The sequence below is a fragment of the Serinus canaria genome, chromosome 15 (genome assembly GCF_022539315.1).
Source record: "Serinus canaria isolate serCan28SL12 chromosome 15, serCan2020, whole genome shotgun sequence".
Classification (NCBI taxonomy): Eukaryota; Metazoa; Chordata; class Aves; order Passeriformes; family Fringillidae; genus Serinus; species Serinus canaria.
Genome location: NC_066329.1, coordinates 12898470 through 12913651, shown reverse-complemented (window position 1 = coordinate 12913651; position 15182 = coordinate 12898470).

Sequence of the window (15182 nt, the reverse complement as noted above, 5' to 3'; positions counted from 1 at the left end):
CATCAATCCCTGTGAATGAAGAGAGCCCACCTTTCAACTACAAATTGGCAGAAGTAGTGAATCACCACAGCAAATGCTGTGCCCTTCAAAGCTACAATAAGAAGTCCTCTGAGGCTTTTCTCCAGGGGTAGAACTCCCTCCACATCTTGAACAATCAGCATCCTCCTTTATCCAGCTCCAGCAGTGCCCTTGTTTGCTTGCTGTGGCTGCAGAGGCCACCACAGCACACACATGGCTAACTAGGGGCTCACTTTATTACCTGTCTCAGAGCTACAGTTATGAGATTCATTTTCCTGCAAGTGACATTTGAGAGACTCCTCCCACACACATCAGCTGAACAGGTCTGAGCAGCCCATTCTTGGGGAAAGCATCTCCACACTGAGTCTGCCCAACAGAGACCTTCTGAACAACTCCAGGAGCGCTCCTGGGAGGGCTGACACCTCCAGAGCTGGCAGGATCCAAAGGCAGGGCAGGAGACACCCATCAGGAAGGGCTGCCTGGGGCAGAAGGCAAAGAGCTGCCCCGTTGGGCTACTGCTGCTGCAGTTACACACCACCCAGAGCAAGGGCCAGCAAGGAAAATACATCTGTTACATCTGTTGATCAATTCAGCAGCCCTCACTGGCAATGACTGATAGCTCACCTGGGCTGGCAGCGTTTGCCAGCTGTGCCACCCAGCCCAGCCCTGCAGCAAGCCTGGGTAGCCCAGCACACAGCAATGGTGCTGCAAACCAAGAACACACACTTCCCCTAGAGCTGCATCACTGCACACCCCTCCAGGCATCAACTTCTGAAAGGGGAGCTGAAGAGCAGAGCAATGACCAGAACTCACCCAGCAAAGACAAAATCCACAGCTCAGCTGCACATGAGCTGTGAAAAGCCCTGATGAAATACTCCAAGGGAACAGAGTGGATCAAGTCAGTCCTTCCCACCCAAATTCTGCCTTCCCTAACACACCATGCTCGATGGGATAGTAAAAAGTTCATTTCAGGCTGAGTGAGCTTCTCACCTTGACTGAACGAACAGTTCCTGGTTACAGCACTGCCACAGGAGGCAAATGGGATCAGGAGAAGAGCAACACTCAGCAGTCACTGCTGAAGCTGGGGATGATGTCCTGTGTGCCACCAGGATGCACTGCCTTCCCCATTCCCATGGACCTGGCAGCATTCCACAGCTGCTCACCAACTGCTGCAGGGAGAACAACTCCACAGTCTGAGGGGGGAGAGGTGAAAAAGGAAGGGAGATGGAGAATTACTTTTCCACTCAAATGTGAAAATCCAGAGATATGCATGGGTACAAGTAAGGGCAGAATAAAGCCTTAAATATTTAGTCTTCTTTGAAGCTTTCACACTAATCACTTAAGCCAACACAACATCTTAAAAATCTACGGCATTATCCAAAGCCTTTCTGTTAAGCCAGTTCTAAGGATACAATCAGTTCCTCTCCCGCCCTGACATCACACAAAGCGACTCAGGCAGCAGTTAATAAATCTAAGCCCCTGTGACAGATTTCATCTTCCACGGGGAAAAAAAAGCTGCAGAGGAAACAGAAAAATAAAAGAGGATCTGAGGGAAAAATCTATTCATTGATCAGGGGAAGGAGAATGCTAAATTCAGCTGGCAAACAGCAGCCTGGCAAAGGAGCCATCGAGACGCTGCCGAGTGTGCTGGCACAGCTTGTCCTGGGTCCCCTCAGCAGCCCCAGCAGAGGAGCTGCAGGTTCTAAAGGCACCCAGGCAGCACTGCAGAATCAGACCCAGTTTGCTGATGCACTGAAAACAGCACTCTTCTCTGCAAACCCAGACTCACATCCCGAAATTACTCAGTGCCCAAAATGTGCCAAATGACCAGCTCCTCTGTAATTGGTGTTTTGCAGAGGAGAAATGCTCACCTCCTGCAACTGAGCCAGCCTCACAGTGGGAGAGGTGGTCATTTTCTTTTCATTGATCTCTCAAACAATTTACAGTAAACCCACATCTCAAAAAAAAAAGAAAAAAAAAGAAAATTTAAAAGCCATAAAATTAAAGCAGCCTTTCTCCTGTTTTACAGAGGAGTGTACACAAACTCAAGCACGGACTTGCTGAAGAGTGGAAAGGGTTAAAATCTGTGGAGAATGAGAGAAAAAGGCTAAAAAGCACTACTGCAGTTAATGTTAAAAACACTAATTTCAGTCCATTTGTGCATTCAGAGGCATTCCGGTTTGAATTTCTTCAGTGAAACCAGATGTCTGCAGTGATCACCAGAATGCACAGACTCCAGCATAATCAGCTTGTCCTGGGCACAAGTTCCAGCACATCCAAAGAAATTGGGGACTCTCAGAGAGGAAGCAGCTAAATGCAATAACCTGGTGATTGCTCAGAAACACAGCTCTCAGGGCTGGAACTGGGAGGGGGATGGAAAAGGACGACAGCAGTGATGAATCCCGAGCAGAGTCTGACTCTGAACACAACTGTGAAAAAAAGCACCTAATCAAGAGACAAAAAGCTTCCCAGGGAATGAATGTATCTGCTTGCTCTGTCATTGCATATAATCAAATAGATGTTATAATAGTGAGGCAGCACGTTACAGAGACAGCTGTAATAATCAGAGCTTTAACAGGCTCCAACACAAAACCCTACAACACGGCAGTGTCACGATCATCTTCACTCTCAAGCTGTCCAACTGAGAGGAGAGGTTGTGCTTTTATTAGCTTATATTAGCACACCACTTATCTAGTTTCTAAAAGCAGAATTAAAACCTTCTGCCATGTGCTGACACCTGGCTGCTGTCCAAGCCCATACTTCATTTAGCATTATCACTGAAAATCAGGAGGCTTGGGCAATCCTGGAGGGAGATGGGAAGACAGACGGCTGCCCATTACTGTCAGCTCGCTCCACAGGCTCACTGCTCCAGCCTCCAGGAGACAGGGACCTGCCAGAAATCACAGCCAGAAAATCTGAGTTCCCTAACTTCACCAATTCAGGCTATTGGATCCCTTTTATGCCCCCAAAAGCTTATCCCAGCATCACTTCAGAGCAAGCAGCCTGGATGCAGATGTGATCCCAGTGAGGAATTTTCTGTGCCTGACACAAGGTTTGTGCACAAACACCATCCCTACTGATGCACTCCCTGACTTCAGGGAACAAGAGGAGCATTTTCTGGAAACATGAGTCCAACACACCAGCCCTGCATGAAGTTTCTGACACCATTTCCCACAGCTGACTCCTCCTGCAGCACTGCTCCAATGCTGTTCCTAGCACAGAGAATTTTCCAGCTCCATCCCAGGTCCAAGCAGTGACATGACAGCCCCTGCTCTCTCCAGGCTGTGCTGAGTGCATTCCTTCACTGCCAGGCAATGCTTTCTAGCTCCCAAAGCCCTTTTTATTTGTAACCACACCTTATCTGCTCCATTACTAAATCCCCTTTTCCTATATTCCCAAGAACACTGAGATACAGTGGTAGAACAAAGCTGCAGAAGAATTACCTTTTAACTAATTTGTGAGCCTCCAGCTGCCCTGCTCTCCCATTCCAGAAGCTCCCTGAACCTTGCCAGAACAGCAGTGTTTGACATGCTAAACCCAAGTAGAGGACAAATATGAATATGGTGATTTGCTCATTGAGCTGCATACATAATCATTAGAAAAGTAATGAACAAAGAACACAGCAGGCCAGAAAAAAGAGATTGAGCAGGCAGGGTCATGGATTTCAGCAAAGCTTCCTACCTGTTTATTAATTAATTGAGACAGCTTTCCAGAAACCTTATGGCAACAGGGGCTCCTATTTATTCCAGGTGAGCACAATTTAACTGCTGAAGATATCTACCTGGGAGGAAGCAGTTTTGATATCAAGAAAGAAAAAACCAAAAAGGAAAGTAAGAGTTTGAAGGGAAGAAAAAGTTAAGAAAAATATCATCACAGCCTCTCAAACACAAAATGGTCCTGCAGCAGGGGGGAAAAGCTCTCCCCCTCTCAGCTCTAGGTTATCTGAGCTGCTGGATAAAAGTCCATGGAGCCACCACTCTGCAGTGGCCATTCCCACACCCCCAGACACTCAGAGCAGGACCTACAAAGCACATCCACCCCAACACCTCTTTCCATCAGGAATGCCCTTCCTGGAGAAAAGAAGGATAATAATAGCCAGGACTTACAGTTTATCATTCTTGTGACAGTCAGAAAGTAAGCTTGAAGTGAACTCCTTTCATCCCTTCCCACCCTTTCTCTCTGCTCTGTCTGGTGCATGGGGGTAATTAAAGTATTTTACTGCCTGACTGACAGCCCAGTGCCCCACGAGCCACAGGCGAGTAAAGGGCACACATATTCCACAAGGAATGTAAACAGAGCCATGGCAAAATAGTCAGCAGTCACCTCCAGCAGCATTCCTAAAAATCAAGGAACACTCCGCAGAACTTCCTCTCCCTCCCTCCATTGATGTTTTATATTAAAAATCAAACCCAGTCCCAAGTGAACAAAGATAAGAGCATGAAGGTTCTTATTTTGCTGCGAGCATTCAATTTGCTAACGCATTTTAGCTGAAATTCCTGCTTAGTCACGCCTGACACAATCCAGTCTTTTAGGCAAACATTCCCTCCATTCTGTGTGCTATGGCTGCCAGCCAGCTTTCAGTTGATGTACCCAGGGCTTTCTGCTGGTGTCCAAGCACAGCGAGATCTCTCAAACCTGCTCCCACACAGCACTGCCACCCCTGCATATGCTCTCCCTTCAGAGACAAAGCAGATGCAGATTTATGTATAGGCAGGTCTGAATAGCTCATATTAATTTTAGAGATATCAAACAGCAAAACTTCTAAGTCAGGTCGTACACAGGAAATAACTGCATGTCCTGAAACAAATAAATCTTTCTGCAAACAGCCAATATTCTTCACCCTGGAATTAAAGCTTTGTTGTAGGTGGATTTAAATGAAAAGCTTCGTCTCTATGGAAAAACACCAATAGAAAAAAATTGTAATTTGTTAAACAAAGCACAAACCCAAACAATTTCCAGGGCTCCTACAAAAGGAAAGTGAAAAAGAAAGACAGACCCAAGCTTCTAATCAGAAGTCAGGCTCAGAAATTCTGGCACTGAACGCATTGTTCAGCTGCATTTCCTTCTCAGATGACTTTTTTAAAGGCCAGTGAGCTTTCTTTACGATCCCAGACAAGATTTTTATCAAAAAGGACAAAAGATGCCCAGTGGTTTGGCCAAGGACCTGACCATTGTTCTCAGTACCATGTCCTGCCTAACTCAGCCACCCACAGTCTCGAAATTCAGGGCAAGAATCTGCTGAAGCAAAGCCCAGAATGAAAGAAGAGAGGAAACCAAGTTTTTCCCTGTTACCTGCAGTAGTAGTAGTTTTTCCCACTACCTGAAGTAGTGCTCTTTGGAGGCTGGGTGGCAAAGCAGCTTCCAAACAAACTCAAAGGCAGGAAGGGGAACCAGCCCAGCTCACCAGCAGCTCTCACTGATGTGGAGCTGAAACTCTGGGCAGGCAGAAGAGAATTCCACTGGAGTCAATCAAAGCTGGCAAAGAATTCCCTGCCTCTCAGGGCACCAGGCTGCTCTGCTGCTGCTCCTACAAGGCAGCCATGCCCTGTCCTCACCCCTTGGGAGCATCATTCCATCCCCGTGCTCTTCCTGGGCTATTCTGAGGTTCCTTGTGCCTGAAGCTGTGAGCAGATCGAGTTTACTCAAGTTGAAAGAGCACTGAGAATGTCTCTGAACATTCAAATCTCTCTTCTGGCAGCAGCAACTCCTCTCTTCAATTGTGCCTGCTCAAGGTTTCTCCAGAAATGCAGGAGAATAGAGCCTGCTCTGGAAATTGTTAATTTTCCCCAAAATATCATTAATTTCTGAGCAGTTTTTTTAAGATAGTTGGTCTGTTGCCTCAGCTCTAATTACATTTCTTATGTCAATTAATTAAAACCATGCTAAACGAAATGCCAGTTTTTATTTAAGTTATGGGGAAAAAATCATGGGATACAATTAGATGTTACCAGACATGATCTCAGCAGGTTTTCAATTATTCTATGGATAATACAACCCTAATTCAATACAAAGCTGTAATTAAGAATGTAATTAACTTGTGGCATTCTACTGATGTCATACACCACAAGAACACATAACAGCGCAGAATCCTTAATGGATTGGTCTTTTTCATCGAGGATGAATTAGGCACATAAAAATAATTTATTGTGGGAGCTCGGCCAACATAATGGCCACATCCAAACACAAAGTACAAAACCAACTCTGTCCTGTCAAGGAGGAGCTGGCCAGAACCCAAACCTGCAGCTGCTGCCATGGCATGGAATAGGTGGGTCTGCCTTCAGAGCCAGGTGGGAGCTGGGTGTGCAGGGCTGGGGAGGAGCACAGCAGCTCAGCCAGCTCCCTGCTGCTGCAGCAGCAATCTGCTCTCTGTGCCCAGCACACAGGGCTGCACGGAGCAGAGCTGCTGGGCTCGCTGCCTGCATCAAAAACCTGCATTTCAGTCTGGGTTTTATCCCATCTCTGTGCTATCACACCACTTCAACTTCACAGAAACCCTCCAGGCCACTGCTGCTTATTAAAGGAAGGTTTCTGAAACACAGACTGCTCTGCTGGGCTGTCTAAAGCAAAGATTGTTGTTCTCAGTTACAATTATTTGAACACCACCATTTCCTTTAGATTTTTTAATATATGACATTTAAGGGAGGAAAAAGAGAATAAGGTACATTTCCTGAGGAAACCAAAACAGATCCCAGAAGAAAGCCCTCAGAACTACAAATAACAGCTCTGTTCACACTGTAAAAAGAACCTACAAAATATTTACTTTTCTTTCAAGTAAACCCTCTTGCAAGAAGGATAGGAGGATAAAAGCTTGATTTATCAGCTAAAGAATCTCCTGCACTATAGTTCAGTGGTGATGTGACAGTAAACAGATGAAAATATCACCAGGTAAGCACTGACAGGCACTCTAGGAAGTATCAAGGAACTCTAGAGCCATTGAACAGACTTCTGAGACTTTAAAAGAGGACACTTCTTTTTTTCTTTCTCTCTACACACTTAGTCTTTCCCTTTCTTTAAAATAAATTAATTAATGGAGTGTCTCAAGCCTATTTCTGCTACTTGCTGAAGGAAATTACCACTTGACATTCAAATAAAGTTTCATTCTGTAAGCTGACTGTAGGGAACTTCATACAATGGACAACATCATTCTCAGAGCATTAACCACAACAGCCAAAAAAATCCTAAGTGGATTTTCTCAGCTTCACTGTAATAGCTTAATTAACAGGAATATTTATAAAGATCTTAAAGTCTGACTTCTGTGGTTGAAGCCTAGAAAGAATTTAAATTCAAACCTAAAAAAAGCATCAGATTCAAAACTGGGGGAGGTTCCTCTAATATTTTTCTCAGCCATACAGGTCAGTACCACTCCTGACCTTCAGTGTGCTCAGCCTTTTTTGCAAGGTGTTGAATTCTCATTCCCTGACAGCTGCCAAGAGCTTTTAGGGGATTCTACAACATCTGAAATCTGGTGGGGGAAAAGTATTTCTGCATGCAGTGTGCAGAAAGGGAATGGCAGCTCCTCCTGACACTGCTCAGAGCACACACAGCAAGCCAGAGGTGGCCACTTGATTCATTTACAGGAAAATCTTGCTTTGAGATTGTTTTTTACCTGGCCTCTGCTCAGAGACCTAAAGAAGTGAACAAGCCACAGGTTTTCCTCCCCATTCCTGCCTTGTTGGTAAATTTTCAAAGCATGCCCAGTTCCAAGCTGCTTGCACTTGGGTCCTCCTACTCCAGGTCTGCCAGGGATCCCAAAACCCTTCCACTGATGGATTCCATCCTCCACCTCGTGTTCCTTGGTTTCCTCACAACTTCCCTGCCTGTGCTGAGCTCTCTCACACCAACCCACCCTCTGTAAACCAGCACAATAATCACTGAACATCAATATAAAAATGCTCTCGAGCTCACCCAGCCACAGAGAGTTTTTCCCTCCAAGCAGTTATCACATCCAGACACACTCAACAACTACCAGACACAGCTCTTTTCCTTTTCTAAAGTATCACTCCAGTAAACTTGAACCAGATGTTGTTTTTATATATTTTGCTAATGCTATCAGTTTTTAATCAAAATGGAACTGCCTAAATTCATGGTCTTAGTTAACAGCAAAGCTCCTTTGAATCACAAGATGTCTCTTTCAGATCAAAGTGGCACAGAAAGAGTCTGAGTTCAAATTTATTCTCGTGTATCCAGGGTCTTTCTTTAGGATTCTTACCCTTTTTCCACAGCTCAAGATGTTGGCACTTCATGAATCAATCTCAAAGGATATTAAAAGCAGCAGGAATAGCCTACAATGAGCCAGAAGGTTCCTTCACAAAAAAAGAACGTTAAGTTTGCCAAGGAAAGCACTAAAAAAGTAATAAGGAAATCCAGACTTAAACTTAATTCATCCCCACATACATATGCATTAAAATCCAGCCTTTAATGACAATTTATTTCTTCCAGAGTGCTTGTGAGCAAGGCTGACAGAACAGACAGCTGCTCGCCATTTCTTTATCATTATGTATAACCCCATGCAGTCATTCAAGACACAATATTCAAGTGTTGCACTGAATTATGAACATTCTGATAAACTTTTTAGGCAGCTTATCGTGGTACTATACAGCACACTTCAGAAATATTAATACATTTACTTACAGAGCCCTTTGCTTGAACAGAATCCTCCATGATTTTAAAAGGCTGAACTCCAGCACAGCAAAATTAGCAGCTACACTCTCAGAAGCATCTGCTAATACAGATGCCTAATTAGAAAACCTGTGGCCTGATTTTCTGAAGGATTCAGTATTAGTCTAAGTTCTGATCAAATCTCCAGCTTACATTAGGGACAGCTATTAAAAAAATCAAAGCAGAACAGAAATGTGCCTTTTCCCCCCCAGCAAAGTGCTGTGCAGCAGGAACATGAACCAGAAATAATTCCCCAGAGTGTTACTAAACTCCTTTGTCCTTCTACAGTCTCTGCTCCTTCCAGGAGACACAAGTTAACCTGCAAACTTACCCAGCACACCTGGCTACAGCAAGGGAAGGTAACAGAAGGATTCAGAAAATGGGGCCCTGAACACCAATGGAAATTGCAGAGAGGAAACAGAAGATGCCCAGGACCAGCTATCCCCTGCCTATCTTCCTCCTGTGGCTTGAATTTGGCTCCCAAGAGCAAGGCTGTGTCTTTGAAGGGCTGTTAGGGTCATGTTCTAGGATGCTGCCCCCAGACTGAGTGTGCAGAGCTGGGACAGCCCCACCAGGGATTCCAGAGTGCCAGAGCTGCTCCCAGAGCCCAGCACAGCCCCAGCAGTGACTCCAGAGTGCCAGAGCTGTTCCCAGAGCTCAGCACAGCCCCACCAGGGATTCCAGAGTGCCAGAGCTGTTCCCAGAGCCCAGCACAGCCCCACCAGGGATTCCACAGTGCCAAAGCTGCTCCCAGAGCCCAGCACAGCCCCACCAGGGATTCCAGAGTGCCAGAGCTGCTCCCAGAGCCCAGCACAGCCCCAGCAGTGACTCCAGAGTGCCAGAGCTGTTCCCAGAGCTCAGCACAGCCCCACCAGGGATTCCAGAGTGCCAGAGCTGCTCCCAGAGCCCAGCACAGCCCCACCAGGGATTCCAGAGTGCCAGAGCTGCTCCCAGAGCCCAGCACAGCCCCAGCAGTGACTCCAGAGTGCCAGAGCTGTTCCCAGAGCCCAGCACAGCCCCACCAGGGATTCCACAGTGCCAGAGCTGCTCCCAGAGCTCAGCACAGCCCCACCAGTGACTCCAGAGTGCCTGAGCTGCTCCCAGAGCCCAGCACAGCCCCACCAGTGACTCCAGAGTGCCAGAGCTGCTCCCAGAGCTCAGCACAGCCCCACCAGTGATTCCAGAGTGCCAGAGCTGCTCCCAGAGCCCAGCACAGCCCCACCAGCCCCACACCTTCAGCTCCTGGAGCAAACGGAGCCCAAGCCTGCAGACAATACCCTCCTTCAGCCCAAAAACTGGGATTTTTTCCCAGGAAGCTATCCATCCTGTGTGCAAAATGAGACAGCAGGCCTGGGGATAAGCACCTGTTCCTTAACCCTTGGTGTGCCCCGGGTGCTCCCTCCTCCCTGGAGAAGGAGGCAGCGCAGAGGAGCAGGCACTGAGAGCTCTGCTGCTCTCCCCCTGCACGCTGGGCCCAGAGTGGCTCACAGGGAGGAACAAACCAGCACAACCCATCTGCAGCTCTGCCATCCCACAGGCAGACTGCTCCCCAAAGACAAGATGCCAGGATAATGCTGCTGCACCACCTCAGCTCTGCATTAAGAGCAGACTAAACCAAATTTTCTGACTCAAGAAGTCTGGCAACTTTGAACAGATTTTTCGTGGAATTAAACCAAAAGCTTCAAAATATTTTCACCCCCCCTTTTTATGTGCCTTTTTGTAATGCAGGGATATGTTTGCAGGAGTTATCTGCAGTCATGAATCTTACTTAGTAAAAATGAGTGCTAGCATTCATACATCATCATCACTTCAGAAAGAGAGATTAAGGAAAACACCATCTATCTTTGCCTCCAAAAGTGAAAATCACAGGAGTTAACCCAACTAGTGCTGCTCCTGGAAATGATTCTAGCTGGCTAGAACTCAGGATTCTCCAGCTGCCTTTGTTCTCAGAAACAACTGAACCACTTCAGAGAGACTCTCCTGAATCAGTCAGAAAACACACAGCATGAAAAACCTCAGCTAAAACTGCCTGAGCTCGAGACAGTCCCATTTTAAAAGCATTACAGTGCAAAGTGTTGCACAGTTACTCTGTCACTTCCTGATCATGGGTATCTGCCACTTTTTAGACAGAAAAATGGGATTAGACTCATTTTCAAACTATCAATTCAGACCAAAACTCCCTCGGTTTTACTGCACTTCCCTGGCTTCTTTCTCAACATAACACCTATCCACCAGGAAATATCACATATGCAATGAATTAGACCACAGTCCTTTCATCTCAAACTGCTTTGAAATGTCACTTAGTAAACCCAGTGGAGTTTGTTTTCCCAATGAAAATAGATTTCTCCACTAAATCTTCACATGGGGAATGTACCATGTGGTTTGCATTTTCTGTTCCTCAAAACGGTTTCCCAAAAGCTCACACTGTTTGATTTCATTTTCAGTCAAGGGAGTTAAAACCTGAAATGTGGTGAGGCAAATTAAAAATTATAAAAGGGGGGTTGAGGTGGGGGCCTGTATATTCTGTACTTATGCAAAGTGCTATTTACTTTTGTGCCATTTCAGTACAGTAAATTTCAATATAAATCCAAGTGCCTTTTCTTCAATAACAAAGAGAAATTTAACAAAAGCAGAGGCTGACAACTCCCAACTTGTTTTTTTTAAGGTTGGATAACTCATTAGAGTAATATCTGGATAACCAAATGCACAGAACAGAACACAGGTAACAGAAAAGGGAGATTTTCACCCCCATTTGATGCCCAGGAATATGAACTTACTCTGTAGATGAAAGAAGGAAGGTCCTTTGGGAGTCAAAACATCCCATCAATGTGAATTATCCTCTGGAAGCATTCCTTACTCCTCTGTGATCACTGGAGCAGAGAGCAGTTCGGGATCTTAACTTCATCTACAAGTCTGTGGGATGGATTCCCAAGAAGCGCTGCCCACTGACCAGGAGCTCCAGGCCCTCATGCCCACTGAGAACTAATTACTTTAATGAAGTTCACCTGTGATTTCAGCTCTCATTAACAGCACCTGTGCACGGTTCAGTTGTTCCCACCAGTCCAGCACACAGAAAACACTTCCAGGTGCAGCCCCAAGAGCAAATCCCCTCCCTCTAAAGCAGAGATCAGCACTTGGGAACTCAAACCACCCTCCTGAGCAAAGGCCACTCCCTTGAGCAGCAGTAACAATAACTGGAGCCAGTATATTGAACCAAAACAGAGTTTTAAGCCCCAGTTCCCAGTCAGAACCAAACCACCCAAACCCCCCAGTCCAGCCATGGAAATTCTGTGCTTCCTTCCCACCTGCCCTGAGTATCAGCCTGCTGTGTCAGCTGGAGAGAGCACTGACATTCAGGAGCTCCCAGCATCAGGTGAAGCCAGAAACCTGCACAGGAACTATTACTTGATAAAATCATAGATGAAATGGGCAACTGCTGTGCTGATAAAATTCCAGAGCAAAATTCCACCAAAACTGAGCTTCCCTCTGCATCCAGAAACTGTGCCAGGCTACAGCACAACACAGGGCAGAGCAAGGAAAATTCTGGTTAAGTTTTATTTCTTTAGAGGTGAAAACCAAATAAGTAATCATGGATAAATACATTTAAAATGCCCCTACTTGTAAGAACCAAATAATTTGCATTAAATGCCCTTTAATAAGCTGAACAAATGCACTCTGATTGTTTCAAACATTCTCTTATGAAGGATACTGAAATAGTTCTATTTGAACTGCACCTATCAATTATAAAGAGAAGAATTATCAGTAAAAGAGAGAAAATTCCAAAATCACTTCAACTCTGACATGGTCTAGCAGTGCCAAATTATACCTGACATGCTGAACCTTCCCCTCTCGCAACAAAGGAATACACAAATGCTGGGGGGAAAAAAAAATCATTGTAAACTATTCACTGTCTGTGGATAACACTGAATGTCTGACACATCAAATCCAGTTTTGTTCACTGGAAGGGAAATTGCATGGAAAACAAGGTGGGCTGAAGGCATTTACCAAGCAACCAGGACTTGTTAGATAAATAAACTCTGCCAGCCAACAGCTTGTGCCAGTCTTGGCAGGTCTTCATGTACAGGTTCTAACATTAAAATCTCATCTTTAATTTTAGACAAGTCCACAGTCATAAAATAATGAACTAGCAAAAGTCAAGAGGAACTAACCAGGCCTGGAGAGCCATGGCTTCAATCTGACACACCCTTACTGAAAGGAAAAAGAAGGGAAGAGGTGCAAGAGGCACAAAGCACAAAAAAGGGTGAGAATGTACTAAGGTCTACACAGGCTTGGCAGCACTGCTGAATTGATTTGCTCTATAAAGCTGAGAAAGGCAATTCAGGGTCTAGACCAGGATCCAAATTCTAGAGGCATTCAGAACTGTGGATTCAATTCCAATTCACACATCTCAGCAACTGACCAAGGTGGATCCTTTGCCTCTTCTCAAAACAAAAACAAATCAATGTAAGTTCTGTTCAAAGGAGCCATTTGCATTTTGTGACTTTCCTGAACAATACTGCCTAAAGGCATGATTTTTTTACCTCAAACCAGCTCTGACATGCCTGCACTACAGGATCACGTTGAAATGTCATCTGATGATTCCTATTAAAGCGCCACAGTTTCATCGCTACAGCTAATTTAATTCTAAACGAATTTTCCAAACCAAGACTAAAGTTCAATGGAAGCCTGAAGCTTTGAGGACTTGTGAAGCTTTGAGCCTGAACTAGAGCGATATCCAACTTTAATCCGTGAAATAGCCAAGGCAACCCACGAATCTCTGCTTCTTTGAATAAGGCTATAATGCAATAAAGACCTTCCAGATGGACCTTGCACCATAGGTGTTTCCACATCTGTCTTTCAAGAGCAGTCAGCACCACCCTTTTATCTCCAGACCCCTGGTGACACTCCAAAGGGAAAAGGAGAATATTCTAATTCCATTATGTCACATACAATTGGAAAAATTCCTTTCACCAGCTTGCTGACATTCCAAAGCACAACACATCAGCTTATGGAATCAATATGAAAATGTAACTAATGGGCACCCGCAGTGAATTGTTGAGCACTATCATGTGATCCTGGTCTTTTATCAGACCGGGGTTATTCCTCAGTAAAAATGTAACAGCAATAATTCACAGCACTCCCCAGTCAGCCGCAGGTACTGCTGTAAAAAGAACTTGCAATTTACCCCAAAGTAAAAAACATCTTTCCTATCCACATTATGATAACCAAAAGGCAATCAAGGGCTGCACTCATTTCCATTTACCAGATGAACAAATGAAATCTGACAGGTGACCTCAGCGTGCACATCTGCACACACAGCTGGGGAGAGAATTACAGAAAATAGGGAACACCACTTAGAATTCCATGCTCTTCCCTCTTCTACTGTGATGGAATGACAAGGGAGCATGTTCAACACACATACAGGGAAGAGAGTTGCCTATTCCTGAATTCCTTCAGTAGATTTCTTTCCAGAATCATCAAGGGTGTAATTATGAAAAAGAGAAGCACAAAGGCATTTGATACAGTAAGAGCTCAGTAACATCTGTCATAAAACACTGTCTTTTTGAGCACCTATTAAAGACAGAAAATATAGCAATTAGTCACTCTGCCAAATAAAACACAACTTCTTATTCTTAACAGTGAAAATAAGGCCATCTAAAAGACAAAGATTTGAAGAGACAGCAGGATAGACTTGCTGAGGAGAGACCCAGTCCAGAGGGATCCCAAGCTCACATACCGTCAGATCAGCTTTTCCAGGAGGCAGAGGCTTTACACTCAGGTGAGGCAGGTGCAGCTCTCCTTGGCTGTCGGTGCCAAAGCCTGTCACACACAAAGTCACCCAAGAAGCATCTCACAGCACAGACACTGCCCAGAAAACGAGGAGCCCTTTCTGGTTGTACCACCCATCTGCTGTACGAGTCGAGTCTGAACCCCAAATTACAGCTGTGCACAAAGAGAAGCATCTTCTCCATCTAAACTGCTCAATGCTGCACACCTGGAGCCAGGAAACATCAAAGTGCACATCCAACCAAAAGAGCAGAGATGGAGAAAGCCTAGATTAAACTCATCATTAAAAATGTGGGAATGCAAGGAATAACAACAAAGTATACTATGAAGGATGACTGAGCTGTAATACAAATCGATGCTCTACAAGATTTTACATAAATCTTCAGCAAAACTGAAACCCTCATGAATTTTTAGGATGATATTATTCCTAAGTAGGTATCCACCCCTCCCCAAGGGGCAGCCAAATTCAATCTCCCTCTTCCCCCATGTTCTGATCACTGAAAATGAACAGGTATTCAGAAGTCAATACAATATTAACTTCCCCAGAGCAGTTATTTATTCTATTTGCTACTCTTTATTTCATGCCAGCAGAGTGAGAGGTCATTTGATTCCACAGTGCAAAAATCAAACATTCTGGCTGTTTCCAGAGAGATATGAAATTAGAAAGTAAAAAAACCCAACACATCAAGTGGTGAAAGAATGATTTAAAAGAAAAACGA